This window comes from Haematobia irritans, chromosome 3, assembly GCF_050003625.1.
Source record: "Haematobia irritans isolate KBUSLIRL chromosome 3, ASM5000362v1, whole genome shotgun sequence".
Taxonomy (NCBI): domain Eukaryota; kingdom Metazoa; phylum Arthropoda; class Insecta; order Diptera; family Muscidae; genus Haematobia; species Haematobia irritans.
Genome location: NC_134399.1, coordinates 119,932,853 through 119,959,774, shown reverse-complemented (window position 1 = coordinate 119,959,774; position 26,922 = coordinate 119,932,853). Strand labels below are relative to the sequence as shown.

General features: G+C 30.5%; 1 protein-coding gene and 1 non-coding gene across 4 annotated transcripts in view; both read right to left on the bottom strand.

Annotated features, from left to right (window-relative positions):
- Abca3 (ATP binding cassette subfamily A member 3) overlaps positions 1 to 26,922 on the bottom strand; it is a 177,711-nt gene that overhangs the window by 74,292 nt on the left and 76,497 nt on the right. The window contains exon 1 of one of the 3 annotated variants that reach the window (XM_075299188.1): positions 13,733 to 14,187. The exons of 1 other annotated variant lie outside the window; for it this stretch is intronic. The gene's annotated coding sequence lies outside the window, so the exon portion shown is untranslated. Of the gene's footprint in view, positions 1 to 13,732; positions 14,188 to 26,922 lie in introns of those variants that run through there. One more of the 3 variants, XM_075299190.1, reaches the window with a different exon arrangement.
- Positions 23,553 to 23,650, bottom strand: TRNAY-GUA (transfer RNA tyrosine (anticodon GUA)). Its single transcript has 2 exons — positions 23,614 to 23,650; positions 23,553 to 23,588 (listed from the first exon to the last, which is right to left on the bottom strand). It is a non-coding gene; the product is annotated as a tRNA-Tyr (tRNA).

Below are 26,922 nucleotides of genomic sequence, written 5' to 3'. Positions count from 1 at the left end.
AGAAAATTTTATCAAAATTTTATTTCTATAGAAAATTTTCTCGTAATTTTATTTCTATAGAAAATTTTCTCGAAATTTTATTTCTATAGAAAATTTTCTCGAAATTTTATTTCTATAGAAAATTTTCGCAAAATTTTATTTCTATAGAAAATTTTCTCAAAATTTTATTCCTATCTAGAAAATTTTGTCATAATTTTATTCTTATTTGGAAATTTTTGCCACATTTTATTTCTATAGAAAATTTTTTCAAAATTTTATTTCTATAGAAAATTTTCTCAAAATTTTATTTCTATAGAAAATGTTCTAAAAATGTTATTCCTATCTAGAAACTTTTGTCAAAATTTTATTCCTATGTGGAAATTTTTGCCAAATTTTATTTCTATGGAAAATTTTTTCAAAATTTTATTTCTATAGAAAATTTTTTCAAAATTTTATTTCTTTGTTTTATTTGTTAAAATTTTATTTCTATAGAAAATTTTGTCACAATTTTATTTCTATAGAAAATTTTCTCGTAATTATATTTCTATAGAAAATTTTGTCAAAATTTTATTCCTATGTGGGAATTTTTGCCAAATTTTTATTCCTATAGAAAATTTTGTCAAAATTTTATTTCTATAGAAAATTTTGTCAAAATTTTATTTCTATAGAAAATTTTATCAAAATTTTATTTCTATAGAAAATTTTGTTAAAATTTTATTTCTATAGAAAATTTTGTTAAAATTTTATTTCTATAGAAAATTTTGTCAAAATTTTATTTCTATAAAAAATGTCAAAATTTTATTTCTATAGAAAATTTTCTCCAAATTTTATTCCTATCTAAAAAATTTTGTCAAAATTTTATTCCTATGCGGAAATTTTTGTCAAAATTTTATTTCTATAGAAAATTTTTTCAAAATTTTATTTCTATAGAAATTTTTTTTTAAATTTTATTTCTATGGAAAATTTTGTCAAAATTTTATTTCTATAGAAAATTTTCTCGTAATTTTATTTCTATAGAAAATTTTCTCGTAATTTTATTTCTATAGAAAATTTTCTCGTAATTTTATTTCTATAGAAAATTTTCTCAAAATGTTATTCCTATCTAGAAAATTTTGTCAAAATTTTATTTCTATAGAAAATTTTATCAAAATTTTATTTCCATAGAAAATTTTGTCAAAATTTTATTTCAATGTAGAAAATTTTGTCAGATGTTTATTTCTATAGAAAATTTATGAAATACCCCTTTGCAAAATCTACCAAAACATCAATAATTTCAGCAATCTACCAAACAACAAACAATCTACCATTTCTGGTAGAATTCTACCAACTGTGGCAACGTGTTACCACCCAATTGTACCACTTGAATATTTAGAAGTAAATTTTCGATCTCCCATTTTCATATCTACAACATTTGGAAGACGATTATCAGTCTCTTGGTGTTGTGGTTCGAAATCTTGATCTTATTGGTTTTGACAAAATTTTAATTTATTGCTTAATTTGTTTTTTTTTTTTTTCAAAAAACTTTTCAAAATGCCCAATACGATTTTTGTGAGGAATTTAAGTTTAAATTGGGGATTTTTGAGGACAAAAACATCATAATTTGGAGACAAGAGCCAGAAAAATACTGGCAACACTGCCTCTAGTTATCCGTTGTCAGAAAAATCTAATAAAAAGTTGACTTTCTAGAAGCCCAAGAGATGCAAACGGGGGATCGGTGTATATGGGATGTATACCAAAATATAGACCGATATAAACCATATTCGCCACATCTATTAACGGGCCTAAAGTATCCTATGTTTTAATTTTCAGGCCATTCGGATAAAAATTACACTGAAAAAACAGTGAACCCACCAGGAAGAAAACTTTCGGTTAATTTTAAAAAATTTTGAATATTTTTAGAAAATTTTAACTAAACATTATTACAAACGTTGGCATCACGCCGATGTCATAAAAATAAGTAAATATTTTTCGGCAAATTCAAGAAAATTTATTAGACATAACTAAGTTTTTTCACTTGTTAAAGAAAATTTTGTAGTTTGAAGGAAAAACTTGGAGTTCAAAATTGCAAGAATGTCTTTAGTGACATACGACCTTTCCTGCATCTATACTGCATGAATTGGTTGCAATAACGTAAACGAATGATCATAAACTAGTTTTATTACTCGTTTACGTTATTGCCACCGATTCATGCAGTGCGGACGCACTGCCTACTTTATCATATACCAAAAAGCGCAACTAAACTCTTACTGCTGAAGTATTTTTTGCTGGGATCGGTCCATATGGGAGCTATAACAAAATATAGACCGATATACACCATATTCGTTACATCTATTAACGGCCTTAAAATATCTCTAGATTTCCAATTTCATGCGAATCGGATAAAAACTACGGTTTCTGGAATCCCAAGAAGTCAAATCGGGAGATTGGCCTATATAAGGGATCGATAGACATCATATTCGGCAAAGCTACTTGTGGTCTTAATATATCTCTAGATTTCCAATTTCAGGTCTATGTGACAGCTTTTTAAGATGCTTTTATTCTTCGACCTAAATAATAACGTTGTTGAAAATACAAAAGAAAATGCATGACGCGTGTATTGTAGTTGCTTTTCAATTTCTTCACCACAGCTGATTAATTTTACAAGACGATTAATTTACCAAAAACAAGCATTTCCACCACAATAAATTCAATAACATATTAATCCCTATACTATGTTGGAGTCATTTGATTATGAAAATCGTGTTTTTCATCATCGCATTGGTAAATGTTGGAATTTAATAAAAAATGTTTACTACTCAGCATGAATTCGTTATATGTCAACAATTCACGCAGCGACTAATAAGAAAGAAATGCGGTGATGGGTCATCAACTGACCACAACAGTTTTATCTAAATTTGAACCAATATGTCCGATATTTTTCAAATTGAAAAATATTACCTTGGGCTAAATTTGAATAAGATCGGTTAATAAATGAGAGTATTGTACATTTTTTTTATAATTTGACATATGTGATCTATATCTGAATTCGATATGAACGATATTTTACAAGGGTGTCTTATATCAGTTAACTCATGAGAGAAATATGGGCGGATATCACACCATACTAGTGTGCGAAAAATATGAATGTGATCAGTAAATTAATACCACATACCCCTTGTCAAATTCTGCCGATGACCAATGAGTATCGTAAGACCAATAAATAAATATAGTTTTATGAGATAATTTGGGAAAGTCAGAAGATCCATATATATATTGGAGCATATTTAAATCTGAACCGATTTCGATCGGAATCTGCGAATGACAACTACATATCGATTCAGGAGGCGTTTCGAGTCGATCGGTATATATTTTACATCAATATTTCTGGTAGACAAATTGTTTTGCAGATCACAGTTTGTATACCCTAATTACTATGTGGTTTAGGTTATGACAATGTCGAGAGGGATTTAATGTATGACTCATACCTTCAAATCAACCCTCCCACAATTTGTATTGACAGCTCAACGAGAACTTTCTACATATTATGAATAGTTTAATAAATAATATTTATGATAGTTTTAGTAAAGAAAACAATTTATTATAACCGATACATGTGAAAAGTCTTATCACAAATGTTTATTGATTACACCTCTCGTGTTTATGCCATTTCATTGCGAACCATTTAAAGTGGCTATAAATAGTCGACATTAAAAATCTTTATTATGGGTACCCATACCCATAGAGAGGTCTTTAATATCATACGGAAATACTTTAAGCATTCAAAGCGTTCAGGTCCGTGTGAAATCATTTGCTTTGTTTCCATAATCGAATAAGTTGTTTATTTGATATGCTTTGCATACTTCACAAATTCAATTTCGTCCAATCGTACTGATGTTATTTTCAATAGATATGGATCAAAAACTGCAATGCAATGATGACAATGCTTATTGAAAAAAAGTAAAACAAATTTGCTCTAAAAAAAAATTTTTTGAAGCAATGATTTTAAAGTTTAAATTTTTTTAATTTAGAACACAAATTTTGAAAACTTGGTCCCTCTGTTAAAGTCGTATGTCTTTGAACTAAGGCAAATTTTTCTCAAAGTAAAGAAACACATTTTTGATTAAATAAATCGTCCTTAAATTAACTGATATATTGAAACTACACTGTTAGAAAAATATGTTTTACATATGTTCCGATATAAACAAAATGTGTGGGCAAAATTTTTAAACACAATGTATTTAAGTGCAAACATGTAATGTTCCTAAACTAACACAAAATGTTTGGGACACATATGTTAATATGTTAGAATATATTATGTTTGAGGCATGAATGTTTCATAAAAATAATATGTGTGAATGTAAACATATATAAATTTACAAATTTCGATTAAACATATATATGTTGTGATACTTTATTCAGAGAGCGACAGAGAGAGAGAGAGAGAGTTAGTATAGAGAAAGAAATAGAGATGGAAATCGGGAGGGTTGAATAAAAAGATATCAACATAACACAGCGAGAGAATTAAATGAGAGCAATTTCTGTGAAACCGCTTGTATGTTGTTTCGGAAAACTGTTTCATGATAAGGCCAAAAATTTAATATGCTTCAGTCTAAATATTATTTAATTTGAATATTAGAATGAGTATTCGGAATAAAGAGAATACACGGATGAAAAAGAAATTTCATATGTTTGGCTATAAACATTATATGTTTGGAACACAAATTTTTAAACACAATATTTGTGAGTGCAAGCATATAATGTTCATAAACTAGCATAACATGTTTGGGACATATAGGTTAAAGTGGCAGCCCGATTAAGATTCAGGCTCACTTAGACTATTCAGTCCATTGTGATCATATTGGGATATATATGTTAATATGTTAGCACATATTATGTTTGGGACATAAAATGTTTTTAAATATAATATGCTTGGATGCAAACATATATTAATTTAGAAATAGCCTATAAACATATATGTGTTTAGTAGCTTGGAGCGCTATTTAACAGGGAGCGATATTGAATTAAGTTGGTGGTTGTTGCTTGTTATTACAAAATTAACATTTTATTTTTCCTTGGGCAATTGATCAGCTACTTCTTTGATCCTTACAAACTATGTGGTCCGCTGTTCGAATCCCCGTCCGGCAAAAGGTAACATTAAAATAAAAAAATCATACAATTGAATAATTTCTTCTACAACTTTTGTATTACAGAAAAAGGTGCTAAGAACTAAAAAAATCTCGTGGAAGTGAGAAAGATGTGGGGGAATATACAATTGGGCAGAAACAAAATTTTGAGCATTCAGGTCGAAAACCTATGTTGTTAGCACCTATATTACCTGTTTATTTTCATAATTCATTATGATGGTAAATATATAAATAAATAAATAAAATTTTGAGAATTTTTTTAAGCATATAATAATTTTGGGTGCAAAATGCTTCCAAACATATTATATGTTCATATAATAACATATTGCTTTTTGGAAGACAACATTATTGAATTTGGATGCAAAAATACAAAATGTTTGGAACTTAGACTACCCAAACATATATCGTTTAGACCAATATGCTTTCAAACATATTATATATTGGAAGAGATCAAACATATAAATGTTTGGGCAATACCCAAAAATGTATATGCTTGAAGCAAAATATGTTTGGGAGTATATGTTACAGAAGCGATTTTTTGTGAGCGTGTAGACATTCGGAACCAAGAGAATAGACATTTGAAAAAAACAGCATATTTGTATTACAGAAAAAGATGCGAAGAACTCAAAAATTTCGTGGAAGTGAAAATTATGTGGGGGAATGAGCACAATCTTCTTTGAGGAATTCTTCCAAGCACATACTATTTTTGGACTCAAAATGCTTTAAACTGGTGTTTGTTTGTAATTGAATAGCTTTATTAATATACCGCGAAAAGAGAATGAAAATTCAATAAAAGAGTTCTGTATCCTCATAGCCTTTAATACACCCAGAGAAGTAATATGATCACCTCAAACATGTTTCAAGAGCAAAATGTTATTTTTGTATGGTGACCATGTAACATGTTTGTCACTAAAATGTTATTTTCTCGTCAAATATAACCTGCTGCCGAAATCAGATACATGATTTCCGAGAAAATAACATGATTGCGAAAACCATGTTACATGGTCACCACCCAAAAATAACATTTTGCTCTTAAAACATGTTTGAGGTGATCATATTCCTTCTCTGGGTGTACAGATCTGGCGGTGGAAATTGATTCATTTTGGTGTTGACAAAATGTTCAATTTGGGAAGTATAATTATAGTATGTAATTTCTCGGAAAAGAGATCGCCTGAACAATGGATACTTAACCATTTGGGAATTTTGTAGAATATATTTTTTAATTGTTAATTTTGGGATAAGAATTATTCAAATATTATCAAATTGGCGGATTTAAAACGTAAAACTTAACCTAATCACGGTTGCCACAATTGGTAGAATACTTGATGTTTTTTGGGTTTGGTAGATTGTGCAATGTATTCCTCTCCAAAAACTGTCAATAAAAATTAAATTTCGACAAAATTAGAAATTAAATTTTGACAAAATTTTCTATAGAAACAATATTTTGGCAAAAATATTCTATAGAAATAATATTTTGACAAAATTTTCTATAGAAATAAAATTATGACAAAATTTTCTATAGAAATAAAATTTTGACAAAATTTAAATAAAATTTTAAATAAAATTTTCTATAGAAATAAAATCTTAACAAAAATGTTCTATAGAAATAAAATTTTGACAAAATTTTCTATAGAAACAATATTTTGGCAAAAATGTTCTATAGAAATAACATTTTGACAAAATTTTCTATAGAAATAAAATGACAAAATTTTCTATAGAAATAAAATTTTGACAAAATTTTCTATAGAAATGATACTTTGAAACTATTTAAATAAAATTTAACAAAAATTTTCTATAGAAATAAAATTTTAACAAACATTTTCTATAGAAATAAAATTTTAATAAAAATAAAATTTTGACAAAAAATTTTAATAAAAATAAAATTTTGACAAAAAATAGAAATACAATTTTGACAAAATTTTCTGTAGAGGTAAATTTTCTATAGAAATAAAATTTTGACAAAAATAAAATTTTAACAAACATTTTCTATAGAAATAAAATTTTGACAAAATTTTTCGATAGAAATAAAATTTTGACAAAAATTTTCTATACAAATAAAACTTTGACAAAATTTTCTATAGAAATGAAACTTTGACACTATTATCTATAGAAATAAAATTTTGACAATTTTTTTATATAAATAAAATTTTGACAAAATTTTTTATAGAAATAAAATGTTGACAAAATTTTTCTACAGAAATATAATGTTGACAACAATTTTCTGTACAAATAAAATTTTGACAAAATTTTGTATAGAAATGAAACTTTGAAACGATTTTCTATAGAAATGAAATTTTGACAAATTTTCTATAAAAATAAAATTTTGACAAAATTTTCTATAGAAATAAAATGTTGACAAAAAATTTCTATAGAAATAAAATGTTTACAAAATTTTCTATAGAAATGAAACTTTGACACTATTTTCTATAGGAATGCAATTTTCACAAACATTTTCTATAGAAATAAACTTATGACAAAAATTTTCTATACAAATGAAATTTTGACAAATTTTCTATAGAAATAAAATTTTAACAAAAATTTTCTATAGAAATAAAATTTTGACAAAATTTTCTATAGAAACAATATTTTGGCAAAAATGTTCTTTAGAAATAACTTTTTGACAAAATTTTCTATAGAAATAAAATTATGACACAATTTTCTATAGAAATAAAGTTTTGACAACAATTTCTATAGAAATAAAATTTTGACAAAAATTTCTATAGAAATAAAATTTTGAGAAAAATTTTCTATTGAAATAAAATTTTGAGAAAATTTTCTATAGAAATAAAATTTTAACAAAATTTTTCTATAGAAATAAAATTTTTACAAAATTTCCTATACAAACAAAATTTTGACAAAAATTTTCTATAGAAATAAAATTTTGAGAAAAATTGTCTATTGAAATAAAATTTTGAGAAAAATTTCTATAGAAATAAATTTTTTCTATAGAAATACAATTCTGACAAAATTTTCTATACAAATAAAATTTTCTATAAAAATGAAACTTTGACACTATTTAAATAAAATTTTAACAAAAATTTTCTATAGAAATAAAATTTTAACAAACATTTTCTATAGAAATAAAATTTTGACAAAAATTTTTTATAAAAATTAAATTTTGACAAAATTTTCTATAAAGGTAAAATTTTCTATAGAAATAAAATATTAATAAACATTTTCTATAGAAATAAAATTTTGACAAAGAATTTCTATAGAAATAAAATTTTTACAAAATTTTCTATAGAAATGAAACTTTGACACTATTTTCTATAGGAATGAAATTTTAACAAACATTTTCTATAGAAATAAAATTTTGACAACATTTTTCTATAGAAATAAAATTTTGACAAAAATTTTTTATAAAAATAAAATTTCGACAAAAATTTTCTATTGAAATACAATTTTGAAAAAAAAATTTATAAGAACAAAAATTTTCTATAGAAATAAAATTTTGACAAAATTTTCTATAGAGGTAAAATTTTGACAAAATTTTCTATAGAAATGAAACTATTTTCCATAGAAATAAAATTTTGACAAATATTTTCTCTAGAAATAAAATTTTGACAAAAGTTTTCTATAGAAATGAAACTTTGCCACTATTTTCTACAGAAATGAAATTTTGAAAAAAATTTATTTCTATAGAAATAAAATTTTGACTAATTTTTTATAAAAAAAAGTTTTCATAAAAATTTTCTATAGAAATAAGATTTTGACAAGATTTCCTATAGAAATAAAATTTTGAGAAAAATTTCTGTAGAAATAAAATTTTGACAACATTTTCTACAGAAAAAAATTTTATTTGATAGTTTTTTTGGTAGAATTTTCTCCAAATTTCGGTAGATTATTTGTGGCCGGAGTGGCAAACCGTGATCCTAATTTAGTGTAGGTTAGGTTAGGTGGCAGCCCGATGTATCAGGCTCACTTAGACTATTCAGTCCATTGTGCTACCACATTGGTGAACTTCTCTCTTATCACTGAGTGCTGCCCGATTTCATGTTAAGCTCAATGACAAGGGACTTCCTTTTTATAGCCGAGTCCGAACGGCGTTCCATATTGTAGTGAAACCACTTAGAGAAGCTTTGAAACTCTCAGAAATGTCACCAGCATTACTGAGGTGGGATAATCCACCGCTGAAAAACTTTTTGGTGTTCTAGAGTCTACAATTTGTAATCCAAAGCACAAAATGTTTTCTCTTTTTTCTAAGATACCTAAAAATTGTTAAGGAATTCAGTTAAAAAAAAAACCGCCCAAAAACGGTCTTACTAAAAAATATGTACCCTCCACCATGGAATGCGTAGAACCTTCTACTAAAAGCTGTAATGCATAATCGAATTACTTGGGTTGTGGTAACACTTGTCGATGCCAAGATATCTTAAAGCTTCTTAACATCGTCTTTTAAATTGTAACTTAGTCCACCTATATAATTCTGTTAATGATTATATATGTACAGGGGAGTCTATAAATAATTACGAATCGATATGAACCAATTTTTGCACGGTAATTAGAGAGCCAGAAGTGAAATATGGGGGTTCAGTTTATATGGGGACTATATAATTATCAAACGACATGGACCAAACATACCAAATTTCAAACGAATTGAATGAAATTTGCTCCTCCAAACCAAATCTGGGGACCGGTTTGTATGGGGGCTATATACAATTATGGGTCGACCAACTTGGCCATATACTAACACACGTACAAGATTTCAACCGAATTGAATGGAATGTGCTCTTCCAAGTGGCTCCCAAGGTCAAATCTGGGGATCGGTTTAAATGGGCGCTCAACGTAAAAATGGTCAGATATGGCCCATTTGCAATACCATCCGACCTACATCAATAACAACTACTTGTGCCAAGTTTCAAGTCGATAGCTTGTTTCGTTCGTAAGTTAGCGTGATTTCAACAGACGGACGGACATCGCTAGATCGACTCAGAATTTCACCACGACTCAGAATATATATACTTAATGGGGTCGATGTGTTACAAACGGTGTGACAAAGTTAATATATCCCCATCCTATGGTTGGGGGTATAAAAATGATGAAAATCGGCAGCTAAAACACAATTTCATACCCCCGAGGTGACCAAAATTCAGCGTCTATAGGCCAGCCCTATGACCAACAAGGGGCCCATATACTTGTAACTTGTAAACTTAGACGAAAACACCTCAGCTTTGACGCAATGAAAAAATAATGTTTATATCCTTATCTAATCAAAAGTTGCAGAATTATTTCTAATAAAGCGTTTTCGAAACACTGTGCAATGTGGGAAATCATAGAACAGAATAACAGGTTGGTTGATAAGTCTCCGGTCTGACACATAGATGACATCGCTAGTAATAAATGCATATTATTTTTATATAGTACCAACCTTCAAATGATTCGTGTCAAAATTTGACGTCTGTAGGCCAATTAGTTTGTGAGATAGAGCGTCTTTTGTTATTGTGAAAAAATTGAATTTCGTGTTTTGATAAAATACTGTTTTCTGAAGGGAAATAATACGGTGGAAGCAAAAACTTGGCTTGATAATGAGTTTCCGGACTCTGCCCCAGGGAAATCAACAATAATTGATTGGTATACAAAATTCAAGCGCGGTGAAATGAGCACGGAGGGCGGTGAACGCAGTGGACGCCCGATTTTGAAATGATTTTGAATGACCGTAAAATGAAGTTGATCGAGATAGCAGAGGCCTTGAAGATATCAAAGGAACGTGTTGGTCATATCATTCATCAATATTTGGATATGCGGAATCTCTGTGCAAAATGGGTGCCGCGCGAGCTCACATTTGACCAAAAACAACAACGTGTTGATGATTCTGAGCGGTGTTTGCAGCTGTTAACTGGTAATACACCCGAGTTTTTCCGTCGATATGTGACATTGGATGAAACATGGCTCCATCACTACACTCCTGAGTCCAATCGATAGTTGGCTGAGTGGACAGCGACCGGTGAACCGTTTCCGAAGCGTGGAAATTCTCAAAATTCCGCTGGCAAAGTAATGGCCTCTGTTTTTTGGAATGCGCATGGAATAATTTTTATCGATTATCTTGAGAAGGGAAAAACCATCAACAGTGACTATTATATGGCGTTATTGGAGCGTTTGAAGGTCGAAATCACGGTCCCATATGAAGAAGAAACAAGTATATACGGCCGTAAGTTCGGCCAGGCCGAATCTTATGTACCCTCCACCATGGATTGCGTAGGAACTTCTACTAAAGGCTGTCATCCACAATCGAATTACTTGGGTTGCGATAACACTTGCCGATGGCAAGGTATCGTAAAACTTTTTAACACTGTCTTCAAAATTTTAAGTTAGCCCATACGGGGTATATATTAAACAAAAAAAGGCCGATTAAATACGTATATAATATAGTTTGACAAAATTTTCTATAGAAATGAAAACTTGACAAAATCTTCTATAGAAATAAAATTTTGACAAAATTTTCTATAGAAATAAAAACTTGACAAAATTTTCTATAGAAATAAAATGTTGACAAAATTTTCTATGGAAGTAAAATGTTGACAAAATTTTGTATAGAAATAAAATGTTGACAAAATTTTCTACAGAAATAAATGTTTTACAAAATTTTCTATAAAAATAAAATTTTGACAAAACTTTCTATGGAAATAAAATTTTGACAAACATTTCTATAGAAATAAACGTTTGACAAAACTTTCTATAGAAATGACATTTTGACACAACTTTCTATAGTAATAAAATTTGACAAAATTTTCTATGGAAATAAAGTTTTGGTAGATTATTTTTGGCGATATGGACCAATTTTTGTGTAATAAGTCATCGGCTATATATAACTAAAGACCGATATTGACCAATTTTTACATGGCTGTTAGAGGCCATATATTGACAAAATGTACCAAATTTCAACCGCATCGGATGACTTTTGCTATATATAATTATGGACCGATATGGACCAATTTTTGCATGGTTGTTAGATACCATATACTAACACCATGTACCAAATTTCAACTGGATCGGATGAATTTCGCTCCTCCAAGAGGCTCCTGAGGTCAAATCTGGGGATCGGTTTATATGGGAGCTATATATAATTATGAACCGATATGGACCAATTTTTGCATGGTTGTTAGAGACTATATACTAACACCACGTACTAAATTTCAATTGGATCGGATGAATTTTGCTCCTCCAAGAGGCTCCGGAGTTCAAATCTGGGGATCGGTTTATATGGGAGCTATATATAATTATGAACCGATATGGACCAATTTTTGCATGGTTGTTAGAGGCCGTATACTAACATCAGGTACCAAATTTCAACAGGATCGGATGAATTTTGCCCCTCCAAGAGGCTCCGGAGGTCAAATCTGGGGATCGGTTTATATGGGGGCTATATATAATTATGGACCGACATGGACCAATTTTTGCATGGGTGTTAGAGACCGTATACTAAGACCACGTACTAAATTTCAACCGGATCGGATGAATTTTGCTCCTCCAAGAGGCTCCGGAGGTCAAATCTGGGGATCGGTTTATATGGGGGCTATATAATTATGGGCCGATGTGGACCAATTTTTACATGGTTGTTAGAGGCCGTATACTAACATCAGGTACCAAATTTCAACCGGATCGGATGAATTTTGCTGCTCCGGGAGGCTCCCCAAGCCAAATTTGGGGATCGGTTTATATGGGGGCTATACGTAAACGTGGTCCGATATGGCCGATTTTCAATACCATCCGACCTACATCAATAACAACTACTTGTGCCAAGTTTCAAGTCGATAGCTTGTTTCGTTCGGAAGTTAGCGTGATTTCCACAGACGGACGGACAGCCGGACAGACGGACAGCCGGACAGACGGACGGACATGCTTAGATCGACTCAGAATTTCACCACGAACCAGAATATATATACTTTATGGGGTCTTAGAGCAATATTTCGATGTGTTACAAACGGAATGACAAAGTTAATATACCCCCATCCTATGGTGGAGGGTATAAAAAGTGTTGTTCCACCAAGACAACGCACCGTGCCACAAGTCATTGAGAACGATGGCAAAAATTCATGAATTGGGCTTCGAATTGCTTCCCCACCCACCGTATTCTCCAGATCTGGACCCCAGCGACTTTTTCTTGTCCTCAGACCTCAAAATGATGCACGCAGGGAAAAAATTTGGCTCCAATGAAGAGGTGATTGCCGAAACTGAGGCCTATTTTGAGGCAAAACCGAAGGAGCACTACCAAAATGGTATCAAAAAATTGGAAGGTTGTTATAATAGTTGTATCGCTCTTGAAGGGAACTATGTTGAATAATAAAAACGAATTTTGACAAAAAAATGTGTTTTTCTTTATTAGACCGGGGACTTATCAGCCAACCTGTTATTTGAACTTAAAAAGTCATCACAGTTTGCTATACCATTTCCTCACAAAAAAAATATTTTTTTAGCTAATCACGTAATTAATCGATCCAATTAATTTTTAATTGAAATTATGTCAATCACTGAAATGATAATATCAATCAATTAAACAATTAATTGATTCGATTTATCTATTTCTGCTATTGAATAAATTAACACTTAATTGGATATTTTCTCAAATTCAAATGATTTTTAAGTTCAGTTCATATTCCAATATGCGTTGGGATTTTTGAAAATCGACTTACCTTAAACAAATCCAAAATAAATATAATTTCTTAATAGTCCTTATGATATAACTTGAGGATCTCACAATAACATTATTAATTGATTTACTCTCTCAATTTAATTGTTGGTTATATTTTCGTTATCATTCCAAGAAAAATATAGGACAATTTTTTTTTTTTGTTTTTTGTGATAATAATTTACAACTATTCCACTATTATTAAGAGTAATAATTGTTAGTCACCAGAAAATCACTTGTTGTCACCTTTGTATGGGAATTAATTCTAGAAAAGACTACCGCGATAATTTTTGTCCTTGAAGAAATCTCAAAATTCCCTTAGTGAGTAAATTCCGTCAAGGCTCCCGCTAAAGGTCCACTTAAACGCGAACGATTCAATCGATTTTTGACCTGTATGATATTTTCCTTTTTACCGTTTTCCGTTTTGACAAACCGTTCCCAAGGGAATTCAACTCGAAACTAAACACTTAGCGATATAGAAATTCACTACATTGGGTTTTTTCGGGCATTGATAATTTCCGTCCGTCTGTTGTCGTCTTTTCCGATTGTGACCTAATCAAAGATATAGATAACAAAAACATATAATTTTGCACTTCGATGGTTATGGACGAGTAAACGAGTGGGTCGCAAACACTTTTACCAAAACAACCCATTTGTGGCAATGAACAATGCCTTTGGGGAAAGGTGGTATAAATTGGAAATTGATTAGAACGCACACACGCCTGACATCGATTTGACGAAACTATCCAATAGATATGGTGGGGGTGTGGAGATCCTAAATTGTTTGATAACAATCTTTAGCTACCAACATCATATCAACATCTAAATTCATATGTCCATGAAATCGTGAATGAGGAGTTGGGAAATTTACTCTCCCCCTTTGGACTCGTGATTAAATCTTGTGACAAATTTACTTAGAACTTCCCATACATGCAGTTTTATCGTATATAAATGTTTCTTCGGCTTTGTGTAGTATTGCATTTCATATACGATATATTATTCTAACGCCAATACATTTTCCTTCTATTGATAAGGAGTGCCTACTAATTTTTTAAATTTTATGAATATGAATCATTCAACACAATACTCTTAACAGCGCAGGGAGACACAAATTTCAATAATCCATCATACACTCAAATAAAAACAAGTAAGGAAAGTCTAAAGTCGGGCGGGGCCGACTATATTATACCCTGCACCACCTTGTAGATCTAAATTTTCGATACCATATCACTTGTAACTTGTGGCACGGTGCGTTGTCTTGGTGGAACAACACTTTTTATACCCTCCACCATAGGATGGGGGGTATATTAACTTTGTCATTCCGTTTGGAACACATCGAAATATTGCTCTAAGACCCCATAAAGTATATATATTCTGGGTCGTGGTGAAATTCTGAGTCGATCTGAGCATGTCCGTCCGTCTGTTGAAATCACGCTAACTTCCGAACGAAACAAGCTATCGACTTGAAACTTGGCACAAGTAGTTGTTATTGATGTAGGTCGGATGGTATTGCAAATGGCCCATATCGGTCCACTTTTACGTATAGCCCCCATATAAACGGACCCCCAAATTTGGCTTGCAGACCCTCTAAGAGAAGCAAATTTCATCCGATCCGGCTGTAATTTGGTACATGGTGTTAGCATATGGTCTCTAACAACCATGCAAAAATTGGTCCACATCGGTACATAATTATATATAGCCCCCATATAAACCGATCCCCAGATTTGGCTTGCGGAGCCTCTAAGAGAAGCAAATTCCATCCGATCCGGCTGAAATTTGGTACATGGTGTTAGTATATGGTCTCTAACAACCATGCAAAAATTGGTCCACATCGGTACATAATTATATATAGCCCCCATATAAACCGATCCCCAGATTTGGCTTGCGGAGCCTCATGGATGAGCAAAATTCATCCGATTCAGTTGAAATTTGGTAAGTGGTGTTAGTATATGATATCTGACCACCATGCAGGAATTGGTCTATATCGGTCCATAATTATATGTAGCCCCCATATAAACCGATCCTCAGATTTAACCTCCGGAGCCCCTTGGAATGCAAAATTCACCCGATACAGTTGAAATTTGGTATGTGGTGAAATTTGGTACATTGCGCTAGAATATGGCCGCTAACAACCATGCCAAAATTGGTCCATATCGGTCTATAGTTATATATCGCCGATCCCCAAAAATTATCTACCAAAATTTTATTACTATAGAAAATTTTATTACTATAGAAAATTTTGTCAAAATTTTATTACTATAGAAAATTTTGTCAAAATTTTATTACTATAGAAAATTTTGTCAAAATTTTATTACTATAGAAAATTTTGTCAAAATTTTATTACTATAGAAATTTTTTTTAAAGTTTACTATACAAAATGTTGTCAAAATTGTATTACTATACAAATTGTTGTCAAGATTTTATTTCTATAGAAAATGTTGTCAAAATTATATTTCTATAAAAAATTTTGTAAAAATTTTATTACTATACAAAATTTTGTCAAGATTTTATTTCCAAAAAAAATTGTCAAAATTTTATTGCTATTGAAAATTTTGTCAAAATTTCATTTCTATAGAAAGTTTTGTCAAAATTTTCTTTCTATAGAAAATTTTGTCAAACCGAATTATTTACGTATTTAATCGGCCTTTTTTTGTTTAATATATACCCCGAATGGACTAACTTACAATTTAGAAGACGGTGTTAAGAAGTTTTAAGATACCTTGTCATCGGCAAGTGTTACCGCAACCCAAGTAATTCGATTGTGCATGACAGTCTTACAAGTACAAGTTTCTATGCAATCCATGGTGGAGGGTACATAAGATTCGGCCGAACTTACGGCCGTATGTACTTGATTTTATACCCTTCACCACTACTGTGGTACAGGGTATAATAAGTTTGTGCATTTGTATGTAACGCCAAGAAGGAAAAGTCTGAGACCCATCGTTTAGTATACCGATCGTCTTAGAATTAAATTCTGAGTCGATTTAGCGATGTCCGTCTGTCTGTCTGTCTGTCTGTCTGTCTGTCCGTCTGTCTGTTGATGTATTTTTGTGTGCAATGTACAGCTCGCAGTTTTAGTCCGATTGTCCTAAAATTTGGTATAGGGTCCTGTTTCGGCTCAAAGACGATCCCTATTGATTTTGGAAAAAATCGGTTCAGATTTAGATATAGCTGCCATATATATTTTTCACCGATCTGGTCATAATTGGCGTGTATATCAACCGATCTTCCGCAAATTCCGTACATCCGAATATTTTATGAGTCTCGAAAAACTTGCAAAATATCAGCCAAATCGGTTCAGATTTAGATATAGCTCCCATATATAGCTTTCACCCGATTTACACTCATTTGCCCACAGAGGCCAATTTTTTGCTCCGATTTAGTTGAAATTTTGCACAGGGAGTAGAATTAGCATTGTAGCTATGCGTGTCAAATTTGGTTGAAATCGGTTCAGATTTAGATATAGCTCCCATATATAGCTTTCGCCCGATTTACACTCAAATGACCACAGAGACCAATTTTATGCTCCGATTTAGTTGAAATTTTGCACAGGGAGTATAATTAGCATTGTATCTATGCGTGCCAAATTTGGTTGAAATCGGTTCAGATTTAGATATAGCTCCCATATATAGCTTTCGCCCGATTTACACTCATATGACCACAGAGGCCAATTTTTTGCTCCGATTTAGTTGAAATTTTGCACAGGGAGTAGAATTAGCATTGTAGCTATGCGTGCACAATTTGGTTGAAATCGGTTCAGATTTAGATATATCTCCCATATGTAGCTTTCGCCCGATTTACACTCATATGAACACAGAGGTCAATTTTTTACTCCGATTTAGTTGAAATTTTGCACAGGGAGTAGAATTAGCATTGTAGCTATGCATGCCAAATTTGGTTGAAATCGGTTCAGATTTAGATATAGCTCCCATATATATGTTTTTCTGATTTCGACAAAAATGGTCAAAATACCAACATTTTCCTTGTAAAATCGCCACTGCTTAGTCGAAAAGTTGTAAAGTTGACTCTAATTTTCCTAAACTTCTAATGCATATATATCGAGCGATAAATCATAAATAAACTTTTGCGAAGTTTTCTTAAAATTGCTCCAGATTTACATGTTTCCCATATTTTTTTACTAACATTGTGTTCCACCCTAGTGCATTAGCCGACTTAAATTTTGAGTTTATAGATTTTTTAGAAGTCTATCAAATTCTGTCCAGATCGAGTGATATTTAAATGTATGTATTTGGGACAAACCTTTATATATAGCCCCCAACTCATTTGACGGATGTGATATGGTATGGAAAATTTAGATCTATAAAGTGGTGCAGGGTATAATATAGTCGGCCCCGCCCGACTTTAGACTTTCCTTACTTGTTTTTCTTTAAATTTGGGAGTAAAAATAATATTATAGCTCTGCATGACAAATTTGGTTGAAATCGGTTCAGATTTATATATAGCTCCCATATATCTCTCTCCCCAGATTTTCCCTCATATGACCACAGAGGTCAAAGTTGTAATCCGATTTACTTGAATTTTGCACAGGGAGTAAAATTAACATAGTAATTATGCATTTCAAATTTACTTGAAATCGGTTCAGATTTAGATATAGCTTCCATATATATGTTTTTTGTGATTTCGGCAAAAATGGTCATAATACCCACATTTTCCTTGTAAAAACGCCACTGCTAAGTCGAAAACTGGTAAAAATTACTTAAATTTTCCTATACTTCTAATACATATCGACCGATAAATCATAAATATACTTTTGCGGAGTTGTCTCAAAATTGGTTCAGATTAAAATACTTTCCATATTTTTTAAAATTGTGTTCCACCCCAGAGCATTAACCGACTTAAATTTTAAGTCTATAGAAGTCTAACAAATTTATACATATATTTAAATCGAGTCAGATTTAAATATATGTATATGGGAACATAAAGCGAATAATATAACATGGGCTTGTCATAGGACGGATGCCCACCATTTGAACAGTGTGATCCGATTTCAGTGTTTTGGATGTATACTAAAAAAAAATTGTGATATTTTGCCAACTAAATAATTTTTATATTTTTTTTATGATTTCTAATGCATTCTAACATTTGTCTGAAGCGTTTGACGTCAAATATTTTTAAAAATTCGAAATTTGTACCATTTTATTAATTCTTACTCTGTTTTAACCTATTTGGAACCAACAAAGTTAAAATTACCAATTAAAAATATGAAAAAAAAAACAAGTTATAAAGAATTGAATTAAAAGAACTTGGAGGGCATTTTTGGAAGTGCTTTTAAAAACTAGACGTACTTTTGTGTGGTTTCCTATAGCCCTCATATAGATCGATGTCCAGATTTTACTAGATGTACCTTTGGTCCATAAATAGGTGTGCCGAATATAGTGTGAATTGGTCCATATGCGTGAGGTGAGTGAGCGTAAGTCACGAAAATAATATCTTCGTGAGTGTGCATAGGTAACTAATTTGGGAATAATACGTTCACGAAAACAATTCCGTTTCCGAACATAAAACGGTTACCAGTTGAATTCACTTACAATTTTAGTGTCGCCTTAAGAGTTTAATAATGCTGCCCATTTTAATCATGCTCATGTTTTCAGACACGTAAATTATTCGTGAGTCACGACATTCATCGTGCGTGTGAGTACAATTTTTCTTTTCGTAAGTGTGCGTGAGTCCTACCAAACAATATCGTGCGTGAATGTGAGTAGGATCTTCCGCCGTTAGTGTGTGTGCGCTCGACTAAAATATTACTCACGTGCACACCTCTAGTCTCGGTACCGTAATTTTTATCCGACTTGTCTGAAATTCAAAATGTTGAGGTACTGTAGGTCCACAAACAGATAAGCCAAATATGATTTGTATCGGTCCATGGTTTGGTAGAGCCCTATATAGACCGATCCGCCGATTTAACCACTTGGGCCTCTATACCACAAAGTTTATCCTATTTACTTGAAATTGGAATTCCAAAGGTACTTTAAACCCATCCATAGGTATGGCGAATATCATGTTTATCGGTCCATTTTTTGGTATAGCCCCGTATATACCGATCTCCCAATTTGAATTTTTTGGCTAAATATCGCAATATATGAATTTTAAAATCTAAAGGTATTTTAGGTCCAAAAATAGAAATGCCAAATAGGTCAAAATTTTTGTATATCCCCTATATAGACCAATTTGATTTCTTTGGCTTCTGGAATTCGCACTTTTTAGTCGATTTCAGGGGGGCCTGTCTAAAAATATGAGGTACTTCAATTTTTCATATCTGTTCGGGAAGGAGGACCTGCTCTTGCTTGGCTTTTTAAAAATGGGATCAAAGTTCTCCGATTGTCTTGAAATTTTCAGGGGTTTGGGGTGGGTTCTAAACAAAGACCCGATATCTTATTTTTCGTTTATTATCAGAGAGGAAGACCCCCCTTGTCCTACTTAAAAAAATAGTCAAGGAAACTAAACTTATCCGATTTATAAAATCGGACTAAATTTTCCAATTTGGTTAATAGACAAAGATCCGCAACTTTATTTTCCGATATTTGGTCTGCGAGGGGAATTAAATGGGGAAATTTCCCATTTACTTGAAATTTACAAAGGACGTCGAGGAGGAGGTTATGAAATTGATATGGGGTACCTGATTGTTAATACTTGAACGGGAAGGGTGACCTCCCTTGGCCGACATTTTTAAACTTGAAGAAAAGATCCCAGATTTTTTTTAATTTCAGGGGAAGGTTGATAGTGATCTCTAGACCAAAAACTCCTACCATAATTTCACTATATGATCGGGGAAGGGAAACTGCCTTGTGGATTTTTGATAAAAATCTAAACTTCTTCTTTACTTGGAATTTATAGGGAACGTGGGGAAGGTTATGAAATGAATGTAGGGTATATTATTATTCGCTTTTTTTGTTGGGTGAGACACCGCTTCCATGTCCGACATTTTCAAAATTGGAAGGTTTTCTTGAAATTTGAAGGAAAAGTAGACGATGTTCTCTACACTGAAAAAAGGAAAACATTTTGTAAAATAATGAAATTTTAATGAAAAAAACATAAACTGTGTGTTATTACAATTTAGATTTTTTATAAACAATTTTTTCGAGAGCCAGGGCCCAGCCAGTTTCAAATAATTTAATGAACAAAAACCCAGCAGCGGAAAATTTATCCAATTAAATTCGATTAAAATATTTATTCTACTCCCATTTCCAGTCAATTTTGTACATAATAGCTACATTTATTTCATACCATGGCATAGAAGAAAAAATTAAATGTTTTTCCTTTCAATTGAATTCTGAGAAAAAATGAGGTCACATCTCCTTGCTGAAAAGCTAAATAGACAATGACGCATTGCATAGCAATTCTTAGGTTTCGCATCCTAATTTGTTTTGTAATTATTATGTATATACCAAAGTTCATTGTTATAGTCACAGGTTCCACCCGCCACAGTAGGCAGTATTCATTGTTTGCCTTAGAAGGTCCTAATGGTCAAATTTAGTTAACTATAAATTCCTATCGCAATGTTCTATATTTGACCTCTGACATTTCAGGGTGTGTGTGTGTTTTCTTATAACTACTTGTTGATGGACATCAAAGTCAAACATACTTCGAGCTGTAGATTTTTTCCCTTTCTATTTAATTGACTTACATAAACGAAAGGAAAATTCAGAGATAATTGCTTGTAATTATTACATATTACAATATTAACCTAATATGAGAATACGTCCGAGGCTTCCAGACTACGGAAGGTGCTAGCATCCACGAACTCCGCTCCAGGTTTCATTAAAACATCGGAGGGCAATTGGACAACGTCCAGTGAGAAGACGCTGGAGGTACTATTGGACACACATTTTCGCGGAAATCAGACGGTTAAACCATGTACTGACGGTGCCACAGTGGCTCAGCGGTCGTTTCCTATCGAGGAAATTGTATCGGAATATAGAATAAAATATGCGTTAAATAGCTTTGGATCATTTAAATCCCGGAATTACTCCGGCGGAGTTACAAGCGGTGGCTGACAGAATTATCCCCTGGTTGTCGGCGATATATATAACTTAGGATGTATCAACTTAGCATATATTCCAGGAAAGTGGAGGGAATCAAAAGTCGTTTTCATACCTAAAGCGGGAAAAAGCCTCTAACTCGAATGCGAAGGATTTCCGACCAATCAGCTTATCATCATTCCTACTTAAGACTCTGGAGAGGATGATAGATATTTATCTTAAAACTAGCGTCGATTCAAGTTTGCTCTCGAAACGACAGCATGCATACTCGAAGATTACCTGATCACTGTAGTGTATTTCAGGCTGAAATATTAGCAATAAGAGAAGTGGTGAATTGGCTGAGAAGTAATGCTCCAAGCAATATTGGCATTGATATATACTCAGACAGTCAACCTGCAATAAAATCCTTGGACTCTGTGTTCCTCAACTCGAAAACGGCCATCGACTGCCGCAAATCTCTCAATGAGATGGCTGAGCTGTAGAGTGACCGCAACTTATATGGGGCAAAAAAATGTCGGAATCTTGTTCGCCTTACCCCACAAAACGAATCCCCTTTCCAGATATTGGGATAGCCAAAATTTGAGACCGATTAAAGGACGTTAACACGTGCCGCTCGTCGCTGAGTCAAACCGAGTTACGCCAGCCTTTAGCTTCGAAAACGCGACCTGGTGCCACTAGGAGCATTCGCCTTAACCCCACAAAATGAATGCCCTTTCCAGATATTGGGATAGCCAAAATTTGAGCCCGATTAAACGACGTTAACACGTGCCGAAGGGGTTAAGGCGAACAAGATTCCGACATTTTTTGCCCCATATAAGTTGCGGTCACTCTACTGAGCAGCACAATATTCACCTAATATGGGTGTCTGGCCATAGGAACATACCGGGGAACTGCGAAGCAGATGAGCTAGCAAGGCTAGGAACTACCTTACATATTCCAGGGGAACTAGAATCTGTTGGTATGCCTCTGGCTACCTGCAAGCTCTTACTGCGTGAGAAGGCTGTCATAATGGCAAATGTTCGATGGGAGAATTGCAAGGGTTGTAACGACACCAAGCAAATATGGTCCCATTTAAACTTAAATCGCACACTAGATATGCTAGTGTTCTCGAGACGCCAGATATCACCCCTGATATCTGCTATAACGGATCGCTGCCTGATAGGCGATTTTGCAAAAACTATTGGCGCGAAGTATAATGAATATTGTAGGAGCTGTCATGATGCGGAGGAAAAGGAATCAATAAAACACTTCTTGTGTGAGTGTCCTGCATTTTGTGTAAGGCGTAAGCAAATTTTTGGGGCATATAACTTCAGATTACTGGCGGACCTGGAAAACGTTAACTTAGCAGTCTGTTAATGTTTTTGGAACAATCTTGTTGGTTCAGCGAAGAAAAATAATCGAGAAGGTTCAGCGGTTAAAACTAGAAGTGCCCATATGTAATAGGTACTTTTAGATAATGTGGTATCACAATGGACTGAATAGTCTAAGTGAGCCTGAATCTTAATCGGGCTGCCACTTTAACCTAACCTAACCTAATATGAAAAATTACGCAGTCTAAATTTTAGGGGACTCAATTTATGGAATTTTAAGGACACAAACAACAAACAAGGAAAGTTTATAATCTTGACTTTAAAAAATGTTTAAATTCAGGTAACGAATGATGCAAATTTGAATTCCTTCGTTAGAGTTGTAGGTCGTTGAACTAAGGAAAAATTTCCTTAATGTAAAGAAAAACATTTTTATATAAAAGTAATCATCTTCAAATTTAGTTTTTTAAAATTGGAACAAACAACTAAATTCATCCTAAATCATAAACAAAATAATTCCTTCGAGCCGGATTTGAACCAGCGACCTATGGATATCTATATTTTTCAAATAACACTCTCTACAGTCCACCGCTCTACCAACTGAGCTATCGAAGGTATTGATATTCAATATTTACAGCGTTATGGGTCTATCTTCATCCAATGAGCTAAAAAACAGATCCCCAAATAGTGAATGGATGACAAGTGCGTTATCTTCAACAAAACGTAATCAGAGGTGTATTAGCAAGTTCTATTATAAATTCCAATATTCTTATATTTATTTTTATATGTATTAGATGTGGTTATTTATTTATTAAATTTCATCAGATATCAGCTTCACATTCAATTTTTCATAAAGGGTGATTTTTTAAGAGCTATAGGAAAGAGAGAAAAAACAACACATAAATTTAAGAAAAAATGCATGAAATCTTAATTTGAATCGATAGTTGGCATTTGTATTTCATGATTAAAGAACAACACCAATATTATTAATCGAAATCACAGTGACGAGATCTTTACAAATATAAATAAAATATAAAAAAATAAATTAAAAAAAAGAAAGTCTACAGTCTATCGATTAGGTTCACATTTAGCAGGGTTGAAAAACTTCGCCAAAATTTATTAATAAGTGACAATAACGCAATTTAGGAAGAATCGTGTGATACACATATGTATATAAGATTTAAATCTGAAAAAATCTTCTTGGCGTTTTGAAGTTACTATGGGGTTATGTCAAATTCTAATAAGATGAGGTAATAAATAAGATCAGCTCTTTTATATAGTAACTAAATCTAGATCTGTACCAATTTGTCTAATCATTTTCAGGTAATATTCCGATGATAATTCCATTTTGCCAAAATTTTATTACTATAGAAAATTTTGTTAAAATTTTATTGTTATAAAAAATTTTGCCAAACTTTCATTGCTATAGAAAATTTTGTAAACATTTTATATCTGCAGAAAATTTTGTCAAGATTTTACTTCTATACAAAATTTTGTCTATATAGAAAATTTTGTCAACATTTTATTTATATAGAAAATTTTGTTAAAATTTTATTTCTATAGAAAATTTCATCAAAATTTTATTTCTATAGAAAATTTTTGTCAAAATTTTATTTCAATAAAAAAAAATTGTCAAAATTTTATTGCTACAGCAAATTTTGTCAAAATTTTATTTCTATACAAAATTTTGTCAAAATTTTATTTCTATACAAAATTTTGTCAAAATTTTATTTCTATACAAAATTCTGTCAAAATTTTATTTCTATACAAAATTTTGTCAAAATTTTATTTATATAGAAAGTTTTGTCAAAATTTTATTTATATAGAAAGTTTTGTCAAAATTTTAGTTCTATAGAAAATTTTGTCAAAATTTTAGTTGTATAGAAAATTTTGTAAAAATTTTAATTTTATTTTATTTCTATAGAAAATTCCATCAAAATTTTATTTCTATAGAAAATTTTTGTCAAGATTTTATTTCTATAAAAAAATTTGTCACAATTTTATTGCTATAGCAAATTTTGTCAAAATTTTATTTCTATACAAAATTTTGTCAAAATTTTATTTCTAAACAAAATTTTGTCAAAATTTTATTTCTATACAAAATTTTGTCAAAATGTTATTTATATAGAAAATTTTGTCAAAATTTTATTTATATAGAAAGTTTTGTCAAAATTTTAGTTCTATAGAAAATTTTGTACAAATTTTAGTTGTATAGAAAATTTTGTAAAAATTTTAATTATATAGAAAATTTTTTCAAAATTTTAATTCTCTAGAAAATTTTGTCAAAAATTTAATTCTATAGAAAATTTAATCAAAATTTTAGTTCTATAGAAAATTTTGTCAACATTTTATTTATATAGAATATTTTGTCAAAATTTTGTTGCTATAGAAGATTTTGTCAAAATTTTATTGCTATAGACAATTTTGTCAAAATTTCATTGCTATAGAAAATATTTTCAAAATTTTATTTCTAGAGAAAATATTGTCAAAATTGTATTTCTATAGAAAATATTGTCAACATTTTATTGCTATAAAAATATTGTCAAAATTTTATTACTATAGAAAATTTTGTCAAAATTTTATTTCTATATAAAATTTTGTCAAAGTTTTATTTCTATAGAATATTTTGTCAAAATTTTATTGCTATAGAAAATTTTGCAAAAATTTATTTCTATAGAAATTTTTGTCAAAATTTTATTGCTATAGACAATTTTGTCAAAATTTCATTGCTACAGAAAATATTTTCAAAATTTTATTTCTAGAGAAAATATTGTCAAAATTTTATTTCTATAGAAAATATTGTCACAATTTTATTGCTATAAAAATGTCAAAATTTTATTGCTATAGAAAATTTTGTCAAAATTTTATTTTTATATAAAATTTTGTCAACATTTTATTTCTATATAAAATTTTATTAAAATTTTATTTCTATAGAAAATTTTGTCAACATTTTCTTTATATAGAAAATTTTGTAAAAATTTTATTCCTATTGAAAATTTTGTCAAAATGTTATTGCTATAAAAAATTTTATCAAAATTTTATTTCTATAGAAAATTTTGTCAAAATTTTATTGTTATAGAAAATTTTGTCAACATTTTATTTATATAGAAAATTTTGTCAAAATTTTATTCCCATAGAAAATTTTGTCAAAGTTTTATTGTTATAGAAAATTTTGTCAAAATTTTATTGCTGTAGAAAATTTTGTCAAAATTTTATTGCTATAGACAATTTTGTCAAAATTTTATTGCTATAGAAAATTTTGTCAAAATTTTATTGCTATAGACAAATTTGTCAAAATATCATTGCTATAGAAATTTTTTTTTCAAAATTTTATTTCTAGATAAAATATTGTCAAATTTTATTTCTATAGATAATATTGTCAAAATTATTTTATATAGAAAATTTTGTCAAAATGTTATTGCTATAGACAATTTTGTCAAAATTTTATTGCTATAGAAAATTTTGTCAACATTTTATTTATACAGAAAATTTTGTCAAAATTTTATTGCTATAGCAAATGTTGTCAAAATTTTATTTCTATAGAAAATTTTGTCAAAATTTTATTTCTATAGAAAATTTTGTCAAAATTTTATTTCTATACAAAATTTTGTCAAAATGTTTTTTATATAGAAAATTTTGTCAAAATGTTATTGCTATAGAAAATTTTGTAAAAATTTTATTGCTATAGAATTTTTTTTTTTCAAAATTTTATTTCTATAGATAATATTGTCAAAATTTTATTGTTATAGAAAATATTGTCAAAATTTTATTGATGTTGAAAATTTTGTCAAAATGTTATTTATATAGAAAATTTTGTCAACATGTTATTGCTATAGAAAATGTTGTCAAAATTTTATTGCTATAGAAAATTTTGTCAAAATTTTATT